Here is a 25,388-nt window from a genome sequence, read left to right on the forward strand (position 1 = left end):
GAGTAAGCAAAGAAATAAGCAAATGTTAAAAAACACAAAATAAAATTTGGAAGGTCAAGATCTGCCTCAAAAAATAAACCATATGTCCCAAAGCCACTAGTGTCAAAATTGTAGTAATTATGGGCACGCAAAGAAATACTGTAGAAATGAACCTGTGTAGTGTATCGTGGATCTGAAGAACATGCCACACAATGGAAGTGCAGTGAGCCAAAATATATAAACTGTGGGCAAGACCATCATGCAAGGTCCATAGAATGTATGTACTATATTTACAATACAGAATTTACGAGAAAGAACTGGGATGGCTATAAAAGAAGCTAAATTATGTTTAAAAGTGCGAGGAATTCAAGATCCGTCTACGAAACGTACATATTCTTCAATAACAAGAACCAGTAATGAAACAAAAATGCATACAGATAGAAATAACGGAGCACAGAAAAGTAAATCTCGATAAGAAATTAATGCTTTAGAAATAAAAACTAAAATGGGAAAGAATAAAGAAACAGGTATAAATGAGATGGATAATATTTTAAACAATTCATTTGAAATGTTAATGCAAATAGGAACAAAGGAGGATGCTACTACGAAAGTAAATATAGTGCTTGTGAAGGACTGACACAGTTGCAAAAAAGGCCTTTGGAGAGAGCACCACTCAAAACGAAGAAACCAAGTATTATTCGAGAAACATCGGTTAAACCAAAGATAAAGGATATGAAGAAAGAACAAAATTATGCTAAGAATATACCTTTTTATCTCCTCAAAATAGTAAACCTATGGAGGCAATAATTCCAAACTGGAGAAGTGGATTTATGAACCATACCATAGATCAGGGTTCCTGTTAGTACATAAAATTTCAATGGTACTTATGTACTCCAGGGGGTACATTGGATCTGAGAGAATAGCCAGTAATGCGCAATACATGCATTTTAAACGACTAAATTTTAAAATGTTAATATTCAGAATTTTAATATACCTTTTAGTGAGTATATATAGAAACATGAATATAAATGTATTTGTGTGAGGTTCCAGTGGGAGCAGTATGCCTTGTGCAGTTTCTTTAATTTCATTTCTACTCATCATACCACTGGTCTGGGTTAAAGTTTTAATAATAAATAAATAAACAGAACATATTATTCAAAAACACATGGAACATTTTCCCCAGTAGACTTAAACCTATGTACCTCAAATTTAGTAGACAGATTCAGATTGGAATACAGGTGATGACTTGTACACCAGTGATCATTTCCCAATAATAATTTCCTTATTACAAAATGATCCTGCAAAACATGTCCCTCACTATAACATTTATAAAGCAGATTGGGAGCAATATGACATGCACACTAAAAATATCCCAACATCTGAATATGTAAATGACCATAATGAAACTAATAAATTTCTTGTATTGATTTCATTGCAAAAGGCTGGTTGATAAAGCAATACCAAAATCAAAACCTCATACAACAAAACACAGAGTTTTGTTCCTTGGTGGTCTGATAAGTTATCAGAATTAATAAAAATAAAACACTCAATAGGGAGATGACTAGATAATTTAAAAAAAAATCAACAAAATGAATAAAACATTACTGATATTAGGAAATTTACAAAAACTGACCACATTATTACTAGAAATTCATACATTAAAACCTCTCTGCAATAAATTATCTGTACCCTAAAAGTAATTCAAGGTAATCATTTATGAGGAAATATATCAGATCTCTGATAATACTCCCATACAAAAAAATATGGGAAAATTCAAGAAAACAATGGTTCCTATGTTAAACTACCTAGACATGCCATATTAAAGGATGGCAAAAGAATACTTGATCCAAAAGAAATAAGTAATGTAATAGGAGGAAACTTAGCGTATGTGAGTACTGTAGTGATAAAAATCTGGATGAAAATTCCGCACAAAGAAAAATAGTATAGAATTAATATCAAATTTTGAAACAATATATATTATAACAGAAAATTTAATACGCTCTCTTGAACAGCAGTAAATCTTCCCCTGGAGGTGACAATATTCGTTTTGAAATGTTCTGCCACTTAGCACCTTTGGCAAAGTCATACTTATTAGTTTTATAATCTCTTATGGCTTTGAAATTTATTTCGATGGAATGACGTAAAGCTATACTATCCCTATCCCTAAGCCTGGAAAGGATCCCAGTAATGTGAATTGAATTACAGACCAATTTCTTAACAAGTTGCTTTTGCAAATTACTACAGAAATGGTAAATTTTCGACTAATATGGCACATTCGAGAAAGTAAAATTTTGGACTCCCACTAGTTCGGGTCACAATGTAACAGATCTACATTGGATTCTCTATCTCACTTAGAAAACCACATACGCAGAGGATTTGAATGAAACAAATTACTATAGCTTTTTTTTTTGGCAATGAAAAGGCATATGATACATGGAGATATGCATTATTAAAAACGCCATACAAAAATAGCATCCGTGGACATTTACCCAGGTTTATCCAAAACTTTCTGACAAATCACACCAAGAGAATTGATGATGTATTGTCACACATTTCATTACGAAAATGAAACTACAAGGAAGTGTCCTTAGTGGCACACTGTTCACTTTAGCAACAATGATATCAGTAAAAATCTACCTGTTGGAATTAAAAGTAACTTATATGTGTATGATTTTACATAATAACATATTATTCAGCATCTTGAATAAGACATGCAGAATGAATCATTAATAAAGCATAATAAGAATAGATGAATGGGCCTCATTCAGACTTTAAAATTTCCATAGATAAAACTCAAGTAATTTATGTTTTATAAAATAAAAAGTGGAAAACGAAGAAATTGATTTAAAAATCAGAAACCAAAGTATATATACCAATTAGCTAAGCAGCAAATTTTTGGATTAGTATTTGATACCCACTTGAACTGGAAAGCTTCATGTAACATACATAAAATCAAAACGTAAAAACAGCATTAAATCTTATTAAAAACTATCAAACACTACTTTTGGAAGCTGACAGATATTACCCTCATTGTACTGTTTAAAGCAACAGTGTTGTCTATCACACTGTGGGAAAGGAATACATGGCTTCCGGCATCAGAATAACGCTGAAAAGGTACCCCAGTTCATTCTGGAAGGCCTTAGAATATGTTCCAGAGCTTCATGTTGAATGAGGTGAACCTACCTCTTACAGAAAGCTAGTACAAAATGAAGAGTGCTCTGAGAATCTGACAAATAATTCTCCAAATGAAAATCTTTTGGATTAAGAGATGTATTTATAAACAATCATCCACCTCCTTCCAAATTAGAGCTAGATTGTTTATCACTGGAATATAAATATACAATGACCTTTAAAAGTAAAATTACCTCCTCCTTGGACAATGAATAAAATGAGCAATTTGTATACGCCTGCAAACATTTTATCAAAAAGTTACTGATATACCTCAGAACACCATAGACACATACAGTAGGACATATAATCCGAAAAGGTCCACATTACTCAATATAAGGATGGATCTAAGCCACAATGCGGAGGGACATGCTGCAGCATCCTAAAACAAAACGTGTCAGTTCGCTTTACCAGATAATGCCTCATTATTTACAGCTTAGTTATGTGCGATAGCATCAGCCATAAAAATAATTAAGAAGCCTCATTTAATAATTTTGTGATTTATAGTGACTCCAGCAGCACCATAGAAGCCATTCAAAGTTACAATCCAAAACTAATACAGCAACAAATTAAGTTCACCCATAAGTTGTGTAATAATGGAAAAATATTGAATTATGTTGATCCTGTCCATGAAAATCAAAGGAATGAAGAGGCTGACAAAGCAGCTAAAATAGAAGAGTCCACATGACAAGAGCAAATGTAAACATCCCTATTAGTAACTATATAAGATATTAAAAACAATCATAGTAAATAAATGGGAAATGTATAAATGTGAACCCGAAAGTAATAAATTGAAACAGATAAAATCCTGCGTTGGAAAAATGGAGTTCATCATATCAGAGAGAGAGAGAGAGAGAGACACAAGTAATTCTGACATGTCTTCGTATAGGCCATTCTCGTTTGCCACATGGCCCTCCTCCTGAATGCCCCGAGTGCAAAGTGATGATAACAGTCAAGCACGTATTGTGTGAATGTCCAAAATATAACCTGCAGCAATTATCAAATTTTGGAAGTAGATCAATGAAAGAAATTTTGTCAGAATCTCCATTTTCAGTAATTCCTATTTTAATGTTCATGTGGAATCGTGATTTAATTATTAAAATATAAAAAAAAGTAAATAATAAAAATACGACCTCTTCGATTTGGGACCACCTTGGCGCGGTGAGGGTGCTCTTGAACCCCAGGAATCTGTTCCCGGGTTTGAGTCCAAGAGTCCCATATACCATAATATCTTTCTTTGAATTAATTTTTGTGGAATTTTCCACTTTTGTTAAAATTTATTGGACCTGATAGACAGGAAAAGATATCATAACTGGGTTTGGGTTTATATCCGAAGCTAAATAGTGGGAACGGTAGTAGGACCATTAGCTGCCCGATATCAGGCGGAACTATTCTTTAGGGCTGGACCACGGATTCCAGGGGGGTCCGGTTCTGGGGATAGGGCTCTCGGCATTCTATCCGGCTTGCCCATAACATGATTAGAGTGGGATGATAGTATTCTCATAATACCTTCAGTCCTATAGCAGGTTTAGCTTACACTTGGGCCACTATAATCATATGTTGTGCCATCCTGTGTGTGCTGGGGCGCAGACATTTGGGGAGTCAGTTCTCACTTGGGCAACAGGAAGAATGGGCCCATGAAAGGCTGATGATATCTTTTGGTTTTCAGGTTTATTATTATTTTTTTACCCTCTCAAATCTTAGGTCTAGCATTTATAAGGATTCGAGTACCCCTGGACCCTCTGATGGTGCTGTTCTGGCACAGATGAGATTCACCTCTGCACCCACCTTGGAGATTAAAATTTCTCCAAATGTTGATGACTTCTCCAAAAATAGACAAAAGCAGTAATAACAAATATCCTGATCCCCTGACTTCCCTCCTGACCTTCTAGCCATGCTTCATTGATGACGACTGCCAAGGACGCAGACTTTAAGAAATCTTCATCCAAAATTAAATCCTCAACACAGCCAGGTACAGTAAAAATTTGAGAATGCTCCATATCAAGACTCTACCAGTCTACAGATTATGACATGATCTCAACAGCTGAATCATTTGGAACTGTTGTAGAAATCAGGATGAACTTTATTGATATTAAATCTAAATGGGAAGTGTGTGTTACCTTTAGTAGCCATGATGAGGCTCTAAAGGCTAATAGTATGATAAGGGCCATACAAATAGGTCAAGCTACCATACGAGTGAGTTTTACTGAGCCAAAGTTCCCAAAGACATGGGAATTTATGCCATCTAAATGGGCTCAGCATAAACCAGAGAAAGCAGAATGCAGAAGTAAGGACTACTAAACCTCCCATGTGGGTGGTAGCTTCAGCCAAGGAGAAAAATTATAACTACTATAAATTTTGCAGGTTTCTTCAGAAAAAGGTGGGAGGAATAGAGCGGTCATACTTCTCGCCTTGGAGACACCGGTTTTATTTATGCCAACCACAACCCAAGCATATATGCTTAACCTCCCTGTTATAACTGTTGGACATAAAATGATGAAAATGATGATGAAGACTTCAGCTTTAGTTATGAGGAGCACTATTTGATAAAGAACAAATAAAGACCTTTTGACATGACAGACGAAGAAATTAGAAATGAGTCCCACTTCAGTTTGAGAGTGAAAAGCAGCTATTGCCAACATGATCATTTTAACCTTTGTAGACTCTGAAGTATACCTTCTATGTCATATTTGAAATGGAAGGGCATGAGATCCTTTCCAGCAAAGACCAATGGTGCTATCATTGCTTTAAGTTTTTCCAATACCCACTCAAAATCCAAAATGCAAATTGTATAACTGCTCTGCGTCCATCATGATGAATGTAACAGAAAAGCAAACATTAACTGTCAACTTGAACATAAATCCAATAACAAAATTAGAATTCTATAAATTTGAACTGAATAACAAAAATTGTGAAATTTACAAATTTGAACTGTCTGCACCAAATAAAGCCAATGGAAAGCAAGTATCGGTTTTGCAAAAAGACAATTAGGACAAATAAATCAGGAGCGATATGCTCAGTTCTTAGTTTTCACAACCCCTATCACCGCTAGGGGTGCAGTGGCAGCACTCTAATGTAGCAGGTGCATCAACCCCTATGGTAATGGCCCAGCCATCTGGGGTCAGGTGCTCTTGGCCTGTTGAGGCTAGGAGTGCAAAGCCTCTCCAAGGAGATAAGATGGCACTTAACCCAACCACCTTGGAATTGTCTCAGGCAGAGTCTCTGCCTGATTTAATGGAGACTGAGGAGCAAAAGCACCAAAAGAGGAAACATTCCCCCTCATCCTCTCCTCCAATTAAACATGCACCACTTAGTAATAGATATGAAGTACTAAGCTCAATGCAAGAACTCTCAGCTTCTCCGAATTTTAACATATTACAAGAAAGGAAACAAATGACACTGTAAATCAATGAGACAACCAAACCTGTCAAAGCCAGTCCTTCCAAATCAATCTCGATAATACTCATCAAACAATGAGAAGGCTCCATTCAAAGGGCCTTCCCACCAAGCCCAAAAACTTGTTTTCGCATCACAAATGAAAACTGTAAAGGTCTTAGGGCTTGAAATGAAGAGCTGAAGGTACTGCTCCATGAACATAGCCCCGGTATTGTGTGTCTCCAGGAAACTAAGCTTGGAAGCACACAACATAATCCTGGGTTAAATTACTGCATATATAATTCTCCACCACCAATCGGAGATAGAGCTAAGGGAGGTGCAGCAATTATTGCGCATAAGTCGTTGCAAAACTCCTTGCTATCAATTAATACTCATCTCCAAGATGTAGCAGTAACTTTCATTTTAGACATGCAAATTACAGTTTGCTCTATCTATCTTCCTCCTGATTGGTGATTTTCATGCTCACAACCCTATATGGGGTGGGAACACGACAGATGCCAAGGGTAGGATGTTGGAGGGTACTGTGGAGGCATGACTTACCATAACATCTACTCCAATACTTATTCGGCTATCGATCTGAGCTTTTGCTCACCCTAGCGTTCATCAATTATAGAATGGTCATAATTGAATATCAAAATGGGAGCAACCACCTCCCAATTCATATAAAAACGGTTAAGAATCAGCCCTGAGTCACCTCCAAATGGAAAGTAGATGAAGAAGACTGAAGAAATTCAGTGAGTGTTCTCTATGGGACAAGTAATGTAAAATCTTTTCCATTCATTCCAGAGGTATATAGTTACTTCCAATGACACCATCATCAACAGTGCAATTGCTCTATTCCAACAACAAAAGGGAAGCCCTCAGACCAGCAGTTCTTGCGGGAACAAAAACTGGCAGTAGTATGAGAAAGATCATTAGAAAATGCTACAAAAAGTATATGGGGTGGAACTACCAGTTATTTACCATGTGCTGTACACAAAATAAATATTTTTAAAAGCAAAAAGAGAGTCATGGATGTACTACAATAATGGCATTAGTCAAAAACACCATCCAAAATGATTTGAAGAAAAAATTAAAAACTAAACACAAGTTTGTCCCTGAACTCCTGCCTACCTTTTAAGATAAGTGGTGACCTAATCACCTGACCTGGAGAGGGTCGTGAGAAAAATTAGGAGGGCATTTCGAGAATATCAAGTAGTGAGAACTATTCTGTAGAACTCCCAAGACATTAGAAATTCCTAGATTTCTCTTGATTTAAGGGAAATAATTTTGAACCATATAATGCAAAATTTACACTGCATGAACTCAAAGGTGCCTTGCAGAATACCAAACCATCAGCCTCTGGTGAAGATAAAATACTCTATGAAATGCTGAAACATCTTCCAGAAAAGTCAAAGAAATTTCTTTTAGATATAATAAATGAAATCTGGGAAACTGGTATTATTCCTAAGAGCTGGAAATTATCATTAATCCTCCCGTTGAAGAAACCAAACAAGGATCCTGCTTTACCCAGTAGTCACAGACCAATAGCTCTCATCAGTTGTGTTTGTAAGCTAATGGAAAAGATGATTAACACCAGACTTGTATGGCAATTTCTAGAAACAAATAAATTGGTTTTCTCCATTCCAGTTTGGCTTTAGGAAGACTAGGGTCCACTTTAGATCCTCCTTGCTCAGGCTCTCAAAATCAAATACAACGTTTTGCTAAACAGAGCCAAACACAGGAGTTTTCTTTGATTTGGAAAAGGTATAAGTGAGACACCACATGGCATTATGGTATTATAAAAAGTTGTATAAGATGGCCTTTAAAGGAAAAATGACTGATTTATAAATCTGTTTTATCAGAAAGATATATATAAAGGTAAGAGTTGGGAATCATGTATCATGATCTTTTCTACAAGAGGAGGAGTTCTCAGGTAGTGTCCTTAGTGTCACCCTCTTTGCTATTAGCTAATGGAGAAAAGATATCATCACCTGTAAAGGCTCTTATTTAAAGATGATTTTGGTCTGTGCTGCACAGGATATGATGCAGCATCTACTAGCAGGTTCAAGTAAAAGAGCCATCGATAAAGTAAGCAAGTGGGCTAATGAGCAAGAGTTTCGATTTTCACAATCTTAAAACTGTCGCTGTTCGGTTCAGACGCCAAACTACGAAACCATTCAATTCTTACCTTAAATGGAATTATTTTACCTTGCTCTACCGAAGTAAAATTTTTAGGAATGGTCTTTGATGAAAAGTTCACATGTAATAATCATAAATCATATTGACCAGTTAAAAGTGAAAGTGAAAAGATCACTAAATATTTAAAAGTAGTATCACCTTAATTAAAAGTTGATAAGAAATCGTCGTTGAGGTTTATAATGCATATGTTTATGTAAGTTAGACTATGGCTGCTAAGTATATGGGCCAAGGCTCTGCACTGGAGCTTTTAGAACTTCACCCATTGAAAGTATTTATGTAGACTCCCCATCAGCTACCACTGGACTTAGAGGCATGAAACAGGTCTGAGACACAGCATGCAGCTGAAAGCCTGAAGAAGAATCCTTCTTTGAGAATCTTAAAACAATGTGACTCAAGTCTTTTTGGATCTAGATCTTCAATACCATTTCAGATCAGACAGCTGGGTGAACTGGAGGATGAAAGCATAAAAACACAGAAGATCCTATAAGTTAAACATCCTGCTATCCCTCCATGGTTTATTCCAGCATTAGATGTCTGCATTACTGTGACAAAGAAGAAAGATCGTCAGGAAAAGCAGTCAGAAACAAGTTTTTGGAGTACATGGAGCACATAAATGACAGGGAAATATCTAAACTGATGGATCAAAATTGGAAGATGGACAGATGCGCAGTGGTATGTGAGGGGAATCATATAAAAAAGTTATCACTCCTCATCCATATTCACTGCTGAAGCAACAGCCATAGTTGATGCTTTAAATCTTGCATCTGATAAGAAATTTAAATCCACAGTAGTATATAGTGACTCAAGGAGTGTTTTAGAAGCCCTAAAGAGGTTTAACCCTACCCATCCCCTTAGTTCAAAAGGCCCAGGAATTATTTTTTATCTTCTGTTCGCCTCAAATCAGTAAAGTTTTGTTGGATTCTTGGGCACACTGGTCTAGAAGGGAGCGAACTGGCTGATAGTATACCAAAGGATGCAGCAAGATGCGATTTCTTAACTAATAAGGTGCCGCATTTGGGTATGTGTCCAGTATCAGATGATACATTTGTACAAAATGGCATCAGAGACGGACTTCCCCCATTTTATCCACAAATAGGAAGTACAGAAACATTAGAAAAAGTATCGATTTCTGGAGTTCGAGTTTTAATCGTAATAGAAAATTTGAGATCATCCTAACACGGCTTAGGGTTGGCCACATCCGCTTCACTCATGGCTATATTTTAGAGGGAGCCAGTGCCCCAATTTGTGCTCACTGTGGTGGTCAGCTATCCGTTGAGCACATGCTGGTGCACTGTCCTAAATCAACTGCCTAGGGCAGGGGCAAAGTAGCCTACTTACTAACTGGGAAAACTTATTTTGTGAAATTTCAAATGATAACGTTAAGGTACAGATAACCTTTATGGGTTATCTAAAAGAATCTGGTTATTTTAATGAGATATGATTTCAGTATATTTAATAAAGATTTTAGTCATTTATTTCATACTAAGTATATACTTGAATTTAAAAGTTTAATATATACTTATTTTTTGTTGGTTCATCTAATATTCTTCATTTTTCACGTTCATACTTTTAATACTGAATTTTACTAGTATTTATCACCACCTATTCATTATCAATCATACAGCCCTTTGTTGGCCGAGTTGGTTGAGCTTCAGACTGTCATTCGATGGGCCGGAGTTCGATTCCTGCCGCCGGCTGATGAAGAGTTAGAGGAATTTCTTTCGGTGATAGAAATTCATTTCTCGCCATAATGTGCCCGATTCCACAATAAGTTGTAGGTCCCGTTGCTAAGTGCAACAATTGGTTCTAGCTACGTAAAATAAGTCTATCTCTTCGGCCAGCCCCAGAGAGCTGTTAATCAGCTCAGTGGTCTGGTAAAATCTGCTATACTTACTTATTATCAATCATATCATTAACTTATAGTTCTTCACCTTCAATATAGCGCTGAATAATCCTGATGGGTTTCGGCGCTTGGTCTTCCAGACCTAAATTTCATAATCAATCAATAAAAATATGAAAACCCTTAGGGCGTCTAATGAATTTTAAAACGAAAATTTTAAAATGTTACTTAATTTTTTCTGAATTTTGATATACCTTTTTAGTCAGTATATATGGAAACGTAAGTGTAAATGAATTTATTGTGTGAGTGTGTTCCAGTGTGAGTGTGTTCCAGTATGAGAGTGTGTGCCTTTGTACAGGTTTTAATTTAATTTTCACTCATTCATCACCATACCGAATGACCTATTTGTTCCCAGCGCTTGGTCTCTGGCCTAGACCTGGCATTTCATTCAGATCCTTTGGGCCAGCCCTATAAGAGCTGATAGTCAGCTCGGTTGTCTGGTTTAACTACAGTAAACCCCCGTATTCGCGGGGGATGAGCAACCCCCCCCCCGCAAATAGCTAAAATCTTGAGTACTTAAAACGCAGTTTAAACATTAAAAAACCCATCTAAAAATGCTTAAGCCTGAGTATTTTAATAGTTTTACCACAAAAAGTGCATTTAGTCATGAAAATATGAAAATACATTAATCAGTGAATATTTCTCAGTGAAAAATACCGCGAATGGGCGAATTTTCCGCGAAGTGGGTAGCTATGTTCCACAGAGAAATCTGCGAATAGCGAGACCACAAATATGGCGGGGTTTACTGTTATTTTAATAATAACAGCCTAATAATACAATTATGGCTGACATACTATCATAAAAGATAAGAATTAAAACCAACAGCAATCCTAGGGTATATTTATGAGTGGTTATACCTTGGTTCACAAACTAAATTCGTTCGAGAACGCAGTTCGTGACCTGAAAAGTTTGCGACCTGAATCAATTAGTCCCATTTAAAATAATGTAAATACAAATAATTCATTCAAACCCCAGACACACTGATTTTTTTAATTTTTTTTTGTTTTGTGTTTTGGGACAAAGGATTTAGACTTAGATTAAAATAACCTTAATTATATACAAATACAGTAGTGCACTGAGATAACGGATTGTGGTATATCTTACTTACTGGTATGTCGGTGCGAAATGGAAATACCGATTTGGGGGTTTTCACTTCCAGATCGAGCACTGAACTGTTTTTTACAAATCGGGTGCTCTTAGTGGGTACACAACTCGCTTACCAGCATCCCTTGAGTTATTTTTACTGTTTCTTTATTAATTTACATTGCTCTCATCTCTAAAAACTATGCTAAAGCTTTTACTGTCCTACAGTTTATATTAAAAAACAGCTGTTTGCCAATGTTAGTTACCATAACTAACACACGTTTACCAAGAGTTGCATTACAGTTTTCTTGTTAAAAACTTGCTTATTTTCAATGTAATTCCATAAATAAAAATCAAATACATTTTTATTCATCTGTCACACAATGGAGAAGAAGGTGTTAAGAAAGTATGCCACTAACTCGCAGCAGGTATCACAGCTGTGGCTAAAGAAACGAATAATGAGCAGATTCCAAAACGATTTGGAGGCAAAGCAACGCCCGAAACTGACAAAATCTCACATGTACTTCATTTAATTAGTGCGTCTATAAATAGAGTAGTTGCAATTTTTAGACCCAGATTTGATAATTTACAAAAGAAACGTCTCTCTGAATCAAGTTTCATTCGGCAACTACTATCCATTTAAGGGACCGCGAGTCATCGTTTTTCTCAAATATCTTTCAAACTAATTATTTGATCGAAATAGTACTTTGACATAGTGTACAAGACACCTCCCGCTAATTTTTGGTAATAGTGTGCATTGTCAAATAGTTTTAGTTAAGGCATTTACTCTTGACTTACATGGTGCTGCCAAGCATCACCAAACTATGCATTCGAACGTCCTTTATCCCCATCCTGTCCCTCCCTCTCCCGTCCCCTCCTCATCCCTCCCTCAACCAACTTTCCTGGCCTCCCCAACTCTGGCCTCCCCCCCTTTCTTGTCTGTGGGGGAATAGCGGATGTTCGATTGCATAGTTTAGGCTTGTTGACTTATGCGACTTTGCCTTTAAAAGTTAAGAGTAAATGCCTCAGCTAACACCATTTGACAGTGCACTATATTGCCAAAAATTAGCGGGAGGTGTCTTGTACACTGTGTCAAAGTAGCCTACCATTTCAATCACATAATTACGGTAGCTTGAGAGATATTTGAGAAAAACGATGACTCGCGGTCCCTGCAATGGATAGTAAAGACAGCGATGTTGTCAGTAAAACGCAATCAGCCGATGATTTTAAGAATCTAAACAAAACCAGAATGCAAATGGCGCATGATCGCTCTGATCATATTTTGTAATATGATATGACAATAATACATGCAATATGAAAAGATACATTAAAACGAGTCTTATTAAAATTATCATTATTCTTAGTACAACTATTATTCAACTTTTGCAAATCGATACATTGCTGTAACAACATGACCGGGGCAATAGTCTCTCTCTCTCTCTCACTGCATTTCATCGACCGCTATACTTGTGATGATACTGCATCCCCCACCAAAAAAATTGGGGCATTTTCAATGGACCCTTAGGGATGTTTGTGTGTCCACGCCCTGAAGCACGGTTCGCGAACCGGAACAAAAAATTTTCGAACATCTGGTTTGTAACCCGAATTGTTCGTGAGCAGGACCGATATAGAAACGATATCAGGGGATGGGGAACTGCAGTAGATTTCCCAAATTAAATCTCAAGTCACACTGATCTCCCTCTATCCTGTAGTGTACCGAGGTACAAGTGTTGCCGTAAGTGATTGTAGTGATTTGAACATTTTTCCTGCAAAATTCGTTCAAATTCTATGGCACAAAATTTACATAGGTTAGGCTAATGTGTATGTTCTCGGAATCAGCTGGTTGAGTGTACTACCAAAAAATTAGAATTATTTATTAGTTGCCAAAAGAAACTGTATAATCACTGGAATTATTTTTATTTTTGTGCATAAATGTAAAGTGCGTACACAAAGGTAAACTAACATACTTTGTGTTTAAGTAAAATCCCTAAATCCCTCAAAATCTCAAAAAAGCAGTTTCTCGAATGTTTGTTTACAACGCACTCAGTGTTGTTTATGTCAGTTCTTTGGTATGTGGTTAAGAGATGGTTATGCATTGTTACATAAGCCAACATACTTTATGTTTAAGTAAAATCCTAAATATCTCAAAAAAAGCAGTTTCTCGAATGTTTGTTTACAACGCACTCAACGTTTTTTTTATGTCAGTTGTTTGGTAAGTGGTTAAGAGATGGTTATTGTGATCTTGTTTGAAAACCTAACCTACAGTAGTACAATCTACTAAAGATTAAATTTGCTCTACAAGCATTGCCTAGTACAGTATGATCTGCCAAAAATGAAATTCGCTCCATGAGCATAGACACGAGATGTGTGTTGAAATTATGTTTAGGGGATGAAATTTTAAGAGTCGCATGATGCAAGAGATCGAATGATACACAACTATATATATGGCATATTTAATTTGTTTTACTCATTTTCCCCTATCATGGAAACTGTGTTTGTGTAAAACAACTGTGTTTACACCTTTAGTACATATAGCATTTCTCAATACATAATGACTGTCCAAAGCAAATCCATTTTAAGAACACTACTAAAAAGTAGTTGATCATTCTCCGTTTTATTGGAATTAATGATTTTTCATTTCACCTCATAATATCACGCAAGCTTTGTTGTATGCCTGTGTGTGTGTCGGCACTTTCTCTCGTCAGGAGAGAGCTCGTGATTCTTAAAATTCGAGCAACCCACGAGACTCCCAAAAATCGGGAGCGGCTGCTTTCGGTTTCCTAAGAAATCAAAAAGAGCCAGGCACAGAACCAGTCTTGGACGCAGACTTCTAAGACTGGCAATGAGGTCGCGGCCTCTCGAGGCCGGGCTCTCGCAGCCCCCGAAACGCGAGACCCCAGAGGAAAATGCCTCGGGTGGGAAGAGCCAACGAGAGAAACTCGTCTCTCGGAAGAGAGTGAGTCCCTTAGAAGTCCCGTAGGACTCCCGAAGGAAATCTGCTTCTTCTGGCGTTCGAACCGATAGGATCGAGACACCAGGCTGGGAACCCGACCGAGCACTGGTAAGCACTCGGGGGAGCACTTGCGGTACTGGCAGCAAGAGCCGAGACACCTGGGTGCCTCGGCCCTTCTCTCGCACTGCTTCCGAACTGGGTCGGGGAAAAAAAACGTAGCCTATACCTTAGTTTAACCAGACCACTGAGCTGATTAACAGCTCTCCTAGAGAGGGCTGGCCCGAAGGATTAGACTTATTTTACGTGGCTAAGAACCAACTGGTTACCTAACAACGGGACCTACAGCTTATTGTGGAATCCGAACCACATTATAGCGAGAAATGAATTTCTATCACCAGAAATAAATTCCTCTAATTCTTCATTGGCCGGCCGGAGACTCGAACTCGGGCCTAGCAGTGGGTTAGCAGAGAACTCTACTTATTCGTCCAACGAGGAACTACTGGGCCGGAGAGAGTACTCTCCAAACCAGATCGGGATACTCGATATTCCACCGATTCTCGAGCACTCGGAGGGGCTCGCGAACGAGCGCCCGAAGCAGCCCCGGTCTTAGAGGCGGAACCTCTAGGGCTGGGAACGGGATCGCAGCTCCCGAAACACAAAAACCAGGGGTATGCGAATCGGTTTCCTAACCCGAAGGTCGGGAAGAGCCAACAAAAGGCCCACGCAGTTCCTAGACGTCCAAGGGCATCAAGGGGAAAGAAGCAGCCTACCTCTCCTTCAGCCGACGGAGGTCTGTCCGGTTCCCGGTGTACCAGTCTGCATTTCCCCTATCTGAGATTCCCCCAGGGGAAAATCTGGCCCAGGATAAATCTCCCCCAGGGGAAATTTTGACCCAGGATAGTATTCCCTCTTCTGGCCAAAATTTCCCCCCGCCCCATACCAGGTGTGAAAGCACCTGCCACCTGCCACTTGCCATGTATGACGCCACCTGGTGTGAAAGCGGCCTAATATAACGAGGCAACTGGCAAATCACTGAAGCCTAACAATACAGTGATTCGATCATCACGAGACAGGGACTTCAGCATTAAAAAAAAAAAAAGAAACAAAGCCAACAACAGGCGATAGTGAGCAACTGAGTGCCAGATTACCTGAGCAGTAGTAAGGGTAGCAGCAGGTGTATCTGAACATGGAGGAGTAATCTACACACATACTTTCAATACCTGGATAGTGGAAAGTACCTGACGGACTAAAAAAGAAGAAAAAACGTGATATTAGAAAGAAGCGCGAGCCATTTTTGTGTTCAAGAGGGATATTTGATGGCTAAACAGCGCAGGAAGGGTGAAGTTCAGCTACGCCAAGTGTTAATGAAAGCGGAAGTGAGCAGAGTTATCAAAGCTTGCCATGAAGGGTTTGGGGGAGCACATATGGGGAGAGATAAACAGTTGGAAAGATAACTGCTAAATATTTTAAAGGCATTAAAGAAATTGTCATTGATTATATTTCAAAATGTGACAAATGCCAGAAAGCAGCCAATAAGCTCTCAATGCAAGCTCCTGAGTTGCATCCAGTGCCTGTTCCAGAAAAGTGTGGTCTCAGCTGGGAATGGACTTGATTGGACCCATACCTGAAACAGAAAGAGGACACTGTTACATTGTGGCAATGACGATTACTTCTCAAAATTCCCAGTTGCTGCACCTCTAAAGCATAAAAACTGCAGCAGAGGTGGCCCAAAGTTCTTTTAGATGCCATGTGTGACTTTGGTTGTGTTGAAACACTTACTACTGACCAAGGCCATGAATTTGTAAATCAACTGAATGACATCCTCTGTGAAAAGCTGCAAATTAATCACAAAATTGCTTCGCCCTATCACCCTCAAACTAATGGACTGCAGGAAAGATTCAATCAGACACTTGAAAGAGCTCTTATGAAATGCGTCAATGAAAAGCAAAACGATTGGGATATGCACATAAAAAGAATCCTGTTCGGATATCGCACATCTGTTGCCCCTTTCACTGCGATGCTTAGGAGAGATCCAGTACTCCCCATCTACTTAGACACTGGATCACAGGTGAAAGAGAGTTAACAGAGAGAGTAGTGTCAGAAAAGAAGGCAGCTGAGGAAAAAATGGCGATGAACATTGCAAAATCTCAAAGAAGACAGAAGAAGAACTATGATAAGAGACACGCAGGCAAATCAAGTGAAATAGTTGAGTGCTCATTAGTACTGTTGAAAAACAACAAAAATAATCACCGAATGGGAGGAAAATTAGAAACAGTACATAGGCCCTTATGAAGTTGTTTCTCTGCAAGGAAAGGACGTGCAAACTGAAAAATCTCTCAACAGGCAAAGAACTGAGGAATACATATCACGTGGTAAATTTGAAGCTGTACAGACTTGATGGTGCAAGCAGCAGAGATGAACAAGATCAGGACAACTACCAGGGATTAAGAATACACCACGAACAGGAAAAGCAGGGACACCGGCAAACACTGAATCGAAGTATTTCAGCAAGAGAAAGGACAATTTTACTCATGTTTGTAGATGAAGTTGTTACAAGAGTGGAAATAGATGGAGAGACTATAACAGAAGAAGAAATAGAGACAAGATCAGTCAAGCTTCCTGGTATTCTTGTCACTAAGAAGGAAAACTTCAAGCAATTTACAAGTACAGTACATGGATGACGATGCAGTTACGACGCTTCACGCTACTATCAAAGCTAAAGAGGACGACATTCCTGGAGCATGGATTTGTCCAGAATGTGCGGAAATCACAGCAGATGGACGTGAAGTGGTGGAGTGTGAATCTTGCTACGAATGGTACCACACTGCTTGCCTTGGATCTGCAGAAAATTTCAAGGCATCGTGGAGTTGCTGCAATGTAACCCAACCCAGTATGATGTTCCTTTAAAGATTTTTAACTTTTATAATAGAAGCAAATTTCAACATTGGTTCTATTTACAGAATTTTAAGTCTCCGTTGGGGAGACAGCCTTTAACCTTCAATTTTAATAATGCTATGTGGTAATATGTTTCAACTCATTTGTAATCTTGAAATAATAAATCTTAAAAAAAACATATGGGCTTCCTTTTACTTTTCAGTAACCACTGTATTCGTTACATTACGCAGTTTTGTGTACTATGGAATTGATTGACGTACAAAACGTCTCCTTCCCTACCTTATTCTTGTCTGCCCTTCCTTGTCCATAGTGCCATGACATTTCCCGTCACATTTACATACTTCATAAGCATTACAATACATGATGCGACTTGGCCCTTGGTGACTTGAGAACGGTGGTATGATTTTTGTGTGAGGGGTGAAATGGCCAAGAGGGAGGAATATATCCTCTGTCTGTAATTAACCCCAGGGGAAACTGCCCAGACCAATTTTCCCGTGGGGAAATTTAACCTAGGCTACTGTTCCCAGGGGAACTACAGTCAGGGGGGAAATTTTTCCTGCTACACCGGGAACCACCTTGAACCTCGGGAGAGGAAGGGAAGAGGCAGCAGAAGAAGAAATCGAAGATAAGTTGAAGAAGACGGCGGCTACTTCCACAGGGCGACTTCCTTCACCTTCACTCCGACATCTACAAGATGGTGGACACGAAACATCTTAACTTCCAAGGCAGCTAGGCAGGAACAAAACGGAAGCGGCCCAGGACACGACCATCAGGAGAAGCAGCAGGAGCTACGGAAGCGGTTCAGAAGGCAGGCGCTACAGCAACGGCCAGGAACGTCACCAGCAGCGACAGGAACGATCAGGACGGCTGCGGCAGGAGACCAGGAAGAGCCACCCAGAGACTGTCGTCGAGTTAACAGGAGCATAACACGGGACACAGCAGGAGCAGATGGATCACAGATACGCCAGAGGCAGTACCACATCATACATGAAGGCCAGCAGTGACAGCGATCAATCCATATAGGCGGGAACAGAGTCTGAACGATCCCGACGTGGAACTATGCCATTCCAATCAGGTACTGTGGTCCATCCCGAAGCAACATTGAATGAACGTCGGGACTCCTTCATGCAAGATATCCCCTGAGATATCCAGCCAACTACTGCTGTGCCTGCGATGCTCACTGTCAATCTGAAAGAAAAAGCAACGATGATTAGTAGAGGGAGACTCCTCTCGCTACGAGGGGAACTGTCCCACGCAGCGAGAGGAGGCCCCTTAGAAGAGGTTGCCTGATCGCGGTCTTCGCTCAACGAGCGAGCGATGAGGACGAAAGGAGAGAGATCTCTACCAAAGGAGAGATAAGGAAGAACCTACAGGGAGAGAGAAGGAAGGAGGGGAGGCCACCAAGGGCGGCGTGGAAGCAGAACTTATCGACGACGTCCGCAACCCCCTCCCCAGCAACTCTTTATAGCGCAGGCGGTGAAAACAACACTCAGCACAAGTAGGAAGGAAGTACTCATGCCCTTGTACACGGAGGGCGGGAGCCCAAGAAGGAAAGCGAACTCTTACGTCCCGATAAAATGTAGGGGAGCGAAGATATTACGTCCAAAATAATATGTCGGAATGTACAGGGGAACGCCTTCAGTATCTAAATAAAGGGCTACTGGAAGAGAAGCATTACCACTAGGTTACGCCCCTCTAAATAGGCCCTTAGCCGTCAAACCCAAGACAAGCGCAAGGGAACGACGGCTTATGCAAGGCTATCACAAATCGTGGGTTTGTATTAATAAATATCAAACACTCGCAATACATACACACAAATACAGAAAGATCCCACCGGAATAATAAAGAGCTTAACAACAGTCAGACAAAGCGGTCCGAAAACACGTCTGGAATACATGACGGCCGAAAACAAACTGGAATGTTAACATCCGGGCAGGCGGGTATTCCCGACTACCTGACGGTAGTTACTGCCTAACCTCCTTGTTCAAGAGTTTAACGGCCGTGTCCAGCTTCGCCGTAAGTAATTGGTAATGTAAAGGACCGTTTGTAATTATGTAACAACAAGGAAAACCAAGACGCATGCTACGTTGTCGAGGAGAGCCTAATAAAGCAACACCGATTTGCATTTCGTACCAGCAAATTAGGAGACAGACATTATGTATGATAGTTTTCCTAATGTCATACTAGAGATCTCAGATGTATGTTTTACTTATGAAAGTTATTGCAGATTATATACTAGACAGCAGCTTGACATTATAAACAATCATCTAATTCTCGCAGCTTGGACAGTTTAAGTTGGACTGATTTTTTAGTGAAATTGGATGAAAATTTGTATTTGGTCATGGCGTCACTGACTCAAGTTAGTTTAGTATCATAATGCTCCACGTGTTTTTTTTTATATAACATTAAGACAAACGGATTTGTTTGTGCGTGAGGTACTGGTCGCACTGCTGATGTTTTGAGAAACAGTGGTTGGGAATTTTTTACATAAATCCTGATGTCCTTCCACAATAAGCTGTAGGTCCCGTTGCTAGGTAACCAACTGGTTCTTGGCCACGTAAAATACATCTAATCCTTCAGGCCAGCCCTAAGAAAGCTGTTAATCAGCTCAATGGTCTGGTTAAACTAAGGCATATTTAACCATTTTTCCGGCATATCTTTCATCCAAAATAGAGAAAAATTTTTTTGCTGCTGTTAAGTGCTGGAAAAAGCCAATTTGATATAGTACAGTGTATTACTAACAAGAGATTATCTTGCTGGAACTCACCTTAGTGGAGTCATGATGAAAGCCGTGCCACCACAATTCAGAGCTGCTACATAGTTAAATGGAAGGAAATTTCTTAATTTTTCGTTCTCAATAAAGCAAACGCTGATGGAAATCCACATTTCTTGAGAAACATTGAGTTATGAAGACGCTCTTCATCTAAATTTATCTCTTGTCCTCAGCATAAATCAATGTATCAATGTTAAAGACAAAATTTCCAGAAAAACAATCGTAAGCTCCGTGTACTTTCATTTAAAATTTTGTTATCAGAAAACGTGCTTCTAAAATGATGAATCATTTCACACGACTAATATCAAGATCCCGGTACGAGAACTTTAGAGAAAATTGAAAGCATACTAAAACTTTCTCTTAGATGTCGAGGAATACCATCTCACAGAATGACAAGTAGTTTACGGAGCAGGAGACAGCGAAGCCTCTTCAGACGAAACAAACAAAAGTTCGAGACAGCAATTGTCCGGAAGTTTCGGAATCTCTTGTTCAAATCACCTCGTTAAAGTGTCCTTTCTTGCATTGATAGTGTGAGAAGTGAATCTCCACGAGTAGCGCTTGAAAGTTCGCGAATGCATAGAAAGCCATCAGTTTGTTTCCTTTATTCGCTTCTCATATTGGCAAAACATTTTCATTTGAATTATGTAGTTTACTGTCTCCACTTTGATACTAAACAAGTTTGTTGTTATCAACGTGTTATAATTTCTAATTTCAGTGTCGATAACTTCACTGAAAGCAGATTATTAGTAAGTAAGGTTGATATTGTGGGGAATTTGACAGCTGATAGGGTTGCCCCACGTATGGAAATTGCGTGCAACATTCTAGGCTTATTGACTGTGCTATCTTTAGCAATGACTCATCATTTTGACATTCCGGATTGTTAATTAGACGTGATTTTAGTTTGGCCTGCTTTGATGTCGACGATATATCAGCTAGTTTTTCCCTGATTCACGTCATTTATATCTGCAAAATTAAAATAATTTATAACGTTTCCTCTGTCTACTTACGCAACTCAGGAAATCGTCTAAGTGTACAATTTTGTTAATCGTTTATCAGAGAGTGTGGGGATGCAGATCAAACGAAACTTTATTTTGGAAGTGTCAAGTGCATCGAAAATTGTTACCAACACTTGTACTTATAAATTAACAAGTTGTTGGATTACGTTATATATATATATATATATATATATATATATATATATATATATATATATATATATATATACATACATATACATACATACATACATACATATATATATATATATAAATATATATATATTAAAGGATGAACATGATAGTGACTATTGTCTTGTTTTATTTCTTTCGAGCTACCCTTAATTTGAGAAAATGGTTATTGATGAATATTTGTAATTAAATAGAGCAATTTTAATACTTGTTTACAAGTGAAATGCCTCGTAGGGTTGTTATATTGCTTTGCAGCTGATAGTTAAATGTGAATCTTGAGCATCGAAAGAAAACTGAACTGAGAAATAGACGTCGAAAGTGGCACCCTCAGAAATAACACAACTGGAAATAATCAACTTACAATCATGTGTTTAATAGAAATAGATTTCTAACCTCATCGAGATCGAGCCCAGGGTCGCTAACAACCAACCCACACAGGGTAGAAATTTATCACAGAACAACAATATTGTTTTTCGGTTATACGCTAAGCCCTCTTGTTTTTTTTCTGTTTTTCTGTTATTTTTCCTGACAATGCTTCCTCGTGATTATATCTTATTCTATGGTCCCTGTTTTTTTATTTTATTTTTGTGATTTCTCTGGGGAAACTGGAGATTTATTATCTTTTTGCTTCTAAGTGAATCAATTGTGTTAAAAACATTTCCCGAGTGGACTTAGTTCTTAAGAAATGAGAGATATTTTATTTATGAATTTTAATTGCCCAGTAGCGTAGAACGATATTTCCAATTTGAACAACACACTTTTCACAAGATCTCTGCGAATCCACCTGTAAAGATGGGTTAGGGAATGGAAGGTCACTTTAATCAGACGACTGATGCTGGCATAAGACCAACAACAACAAACGTTATCTGTTAATATTTTCAAGCATAACAAATAACCTGGACGCATTCACCATGTCTTGGGAAATTCACCGTCCATCCTTTGATAGCTAAACAATTTTATATCATAATATTTTCGAGAATATATAATAAGATTCACCCCTATTTTCTAGTGTTCACAGTTTTGTGTAAGTAAGCGTAGATATGAAGGAACTACCTAAAATAAACCAATGTCTACTGACTCCCTTGGATAGGCCTCAGGAATCGTTTTAACATGGTAATTTATTCCTTTGCGCTTAGCCTACATTTTCATTCTTAACTTTGGAGGACTTGTACAAAAAAGAGATTGATTAGGAAAAGCAGTTTCATTCAAAGTTTTCTTGCGCTGAGTTACACGGTGACAGGAAAAGTGGATTTTTCTTAACCATTTAGTGAGTGAATGACAGTGACACAAATTATTATATGTTATTGACTGTGATAGTTGTGCACCATTAACATTACAGAGGCAGGATTGGGAGTAGCTGCTTTTTCAAAATAAATTGTGAAAAAGAAGAATCGATTTAACTAACAGTTATCTTTTGAAATAAATTCAGCGTGAAATAAAGACGACCACGCCTACTTTATCCAAGCAGAGAAGGAAAAGTACTAGCAAACGAAATTCATTTTCCCAGTGTCTCTTTCTTGGTATATTACGCATTAAAATTGCATCATCATTACAACAAAATGAAAACAGTATAGCATTATGAACTGGTATCTTAAGATTAACTGCAGTACAGTTTAGTGAAAATGAAAATTCTCTTCATACCTCTAATAAAGCGATTGGAAAGATGAAAATAAAAAAAAAAAAACACTGTCAGCTATATGTCCCAGGATGTCGTTACCCTTAGTCGTGATTGATTGCTTTTTTGAGTGTTACCTAATACCTGTCACATCGTTTGTAATTCCCGAACGTATACAACCGGAAACACTGCCTTGGACAAGCGACATTGGTTATAATAATAATAATAATAATAATAATAATAATAATAATAATAATAATAATAGCGTAAGTGATTTTATCTTGGTTCCAAAAGGAGATTGAATTCACGTATTTGACAATGAACTCTTGTTGTGTAAAGATGTGAGCGTTTTGAAAGCAGACTCCCATTTTTCTTTGCGTCATTGTAATTACTGTCTCTTATCATTTATTATTTCAATGATGTTTTCAGTTTTATAGCGCACAGAAATGCATTCGTGAGGTAATTACGTCTTAAGAAATTAATGTCGCATATCATCTTAATTGCTAGAGAACATTCAAACTTTCTATGGAACTTCCCTGCCCGGAAGGTAATAAACTACTTTAATGAAAAATGTATTCTTCCAGAAAGAATTCGTAGAAAGCCTATATTACAAATAAGGTCAGCCAGGTGGAACTGAAATCTTCCTCTGTTTTTAACCATAATAAAACAGATAGCCACTATGTTGTTTAATCTTGCCTTAAGAGCACTGTGCTGTTTCCCGGGTGCGTTCAGTGATAGAACTTAGCTTACTGGTGCATGGTGATGTTTACGTTAATTTTTTTTTGTTTGGTACATTATTAATTCATTCATCCTGCTGATACTGGTTTAAAAAACTGGAATGACTTTTAATAAGCAAAAGTCCGTTTAACACTGAGCTAAAATATGATGGGTACCAATAGAGGTAAGTTAACTGAATTGTTGTTATTTCTTATTATGAGTCTTAATCTGTTGTTATTATGAGCAACAACAACTGATAGGACAACAATGCCGAGGTTAAAATGTGATGACAAAGTAATTTTCAGTATATTCCTGCGAAATACTTTAAAAGACTGAGAGCAATGCGAGTATATCGGTTCTGCATCAACACTTGTCCAAAGGTCTTCACCGACGCGAGCGATGTGCAACCCTACAATATCCCCTAGATTTTTTTTTTTTTTATTTACCAATAGAAAGAATGATGTCGGGGATGCGGACGAGGATACTGTTGAGCCAATCAGAGCCATGGTGTCAATTTGTATTTTCTGGACTGTATTTCTTGTTCATTTCTTTAGTGACGTGTCCAAGATAATTATAAAAATTTCCATATTCTAAAGGCTATAAAATTAATATGTAAGCACCGTTCACAATTTTATTATTCAATGTGAAATCCAAGTTTAGAAATAAGGGGCCATTAAGAACTGTCTTCTGAATTTTAGATTAAAATGGAACAGTAAAACGGAAGAGTAATTTTACCTGTCTTATAATATAGTTTCTCTTCAGACAATACCTCAAAATTGTGTGACACAGGCGTGGAACTGCTCAGTCCGAGAGCCCTGGTACGGCACATGTATTATTCTTGTGCGATCCTTGTACTCTGATCGGTATCAGTAGCCACCCTTTACAATCTTAATATCTCTTGTCTTTAGGCCTTCCAGCATCATCTCGCGTTTACGCTACCGCTTAAGAAATTATTATTATAATCACTATTCCAGCAACCATTTTCATTATTTATGTTTGGATGGAGGAACTGTGGAAAACCTAGATTTCCTTTGAACGTTTCGGAACTTTGTTTCGGAGATATGACACTTTTTTTAACTAATAAACAGTTATCTTTTTTCTGGAATTTTCAGAGTATTAAATAATTTTCAGTCTTCTTTCCTCTAATCCGCTACCTCTCCAATCAGGCCATAACCTCTTCCTGTGCAAACTATCTCTATTTCAGGGTACATTTTGGATCTTCACAAGCGTTTCTTCTTCTGTTTTACCATTTATCTGATTGATGAGGAGACGGCAACTCAAGGGCAAATCAGAGTAGCCACTCCATAATAATAATAATAAAATCATTTAGTTAACCTTAGTTCTAACTCATTCTAGGCCTGATGGAATTATTATTCCATAATTATGAACATTCAGGCGCTCTCGGTGAATTAGGAACAACCAATAATTACAATAAATTGTATAAGTAAATAAAATGCAATTAAATTTATACAATTTACAAAATTGGTATTGATGAACGGTAACCTTCACATATACAGTATATATATATATATATATATATA

Source organism: Macrobrachium rosenbergii, chromosome 29 (assembly GCF_040412425.1).
Source record: "Macrobrachium rosenbergii isolate ZJJX-2024 chromosome 29, ASM4041242v1, whole genome shotgun sequence".
Classification (NCBI taxonomy): domain Eukaryota; kingdom Metazoa; phylum Arthropoda; class Malacostraca; order Decapoda; family Palaemonidae; genus Macrobrachium; species Macrobrachium rosenbergii.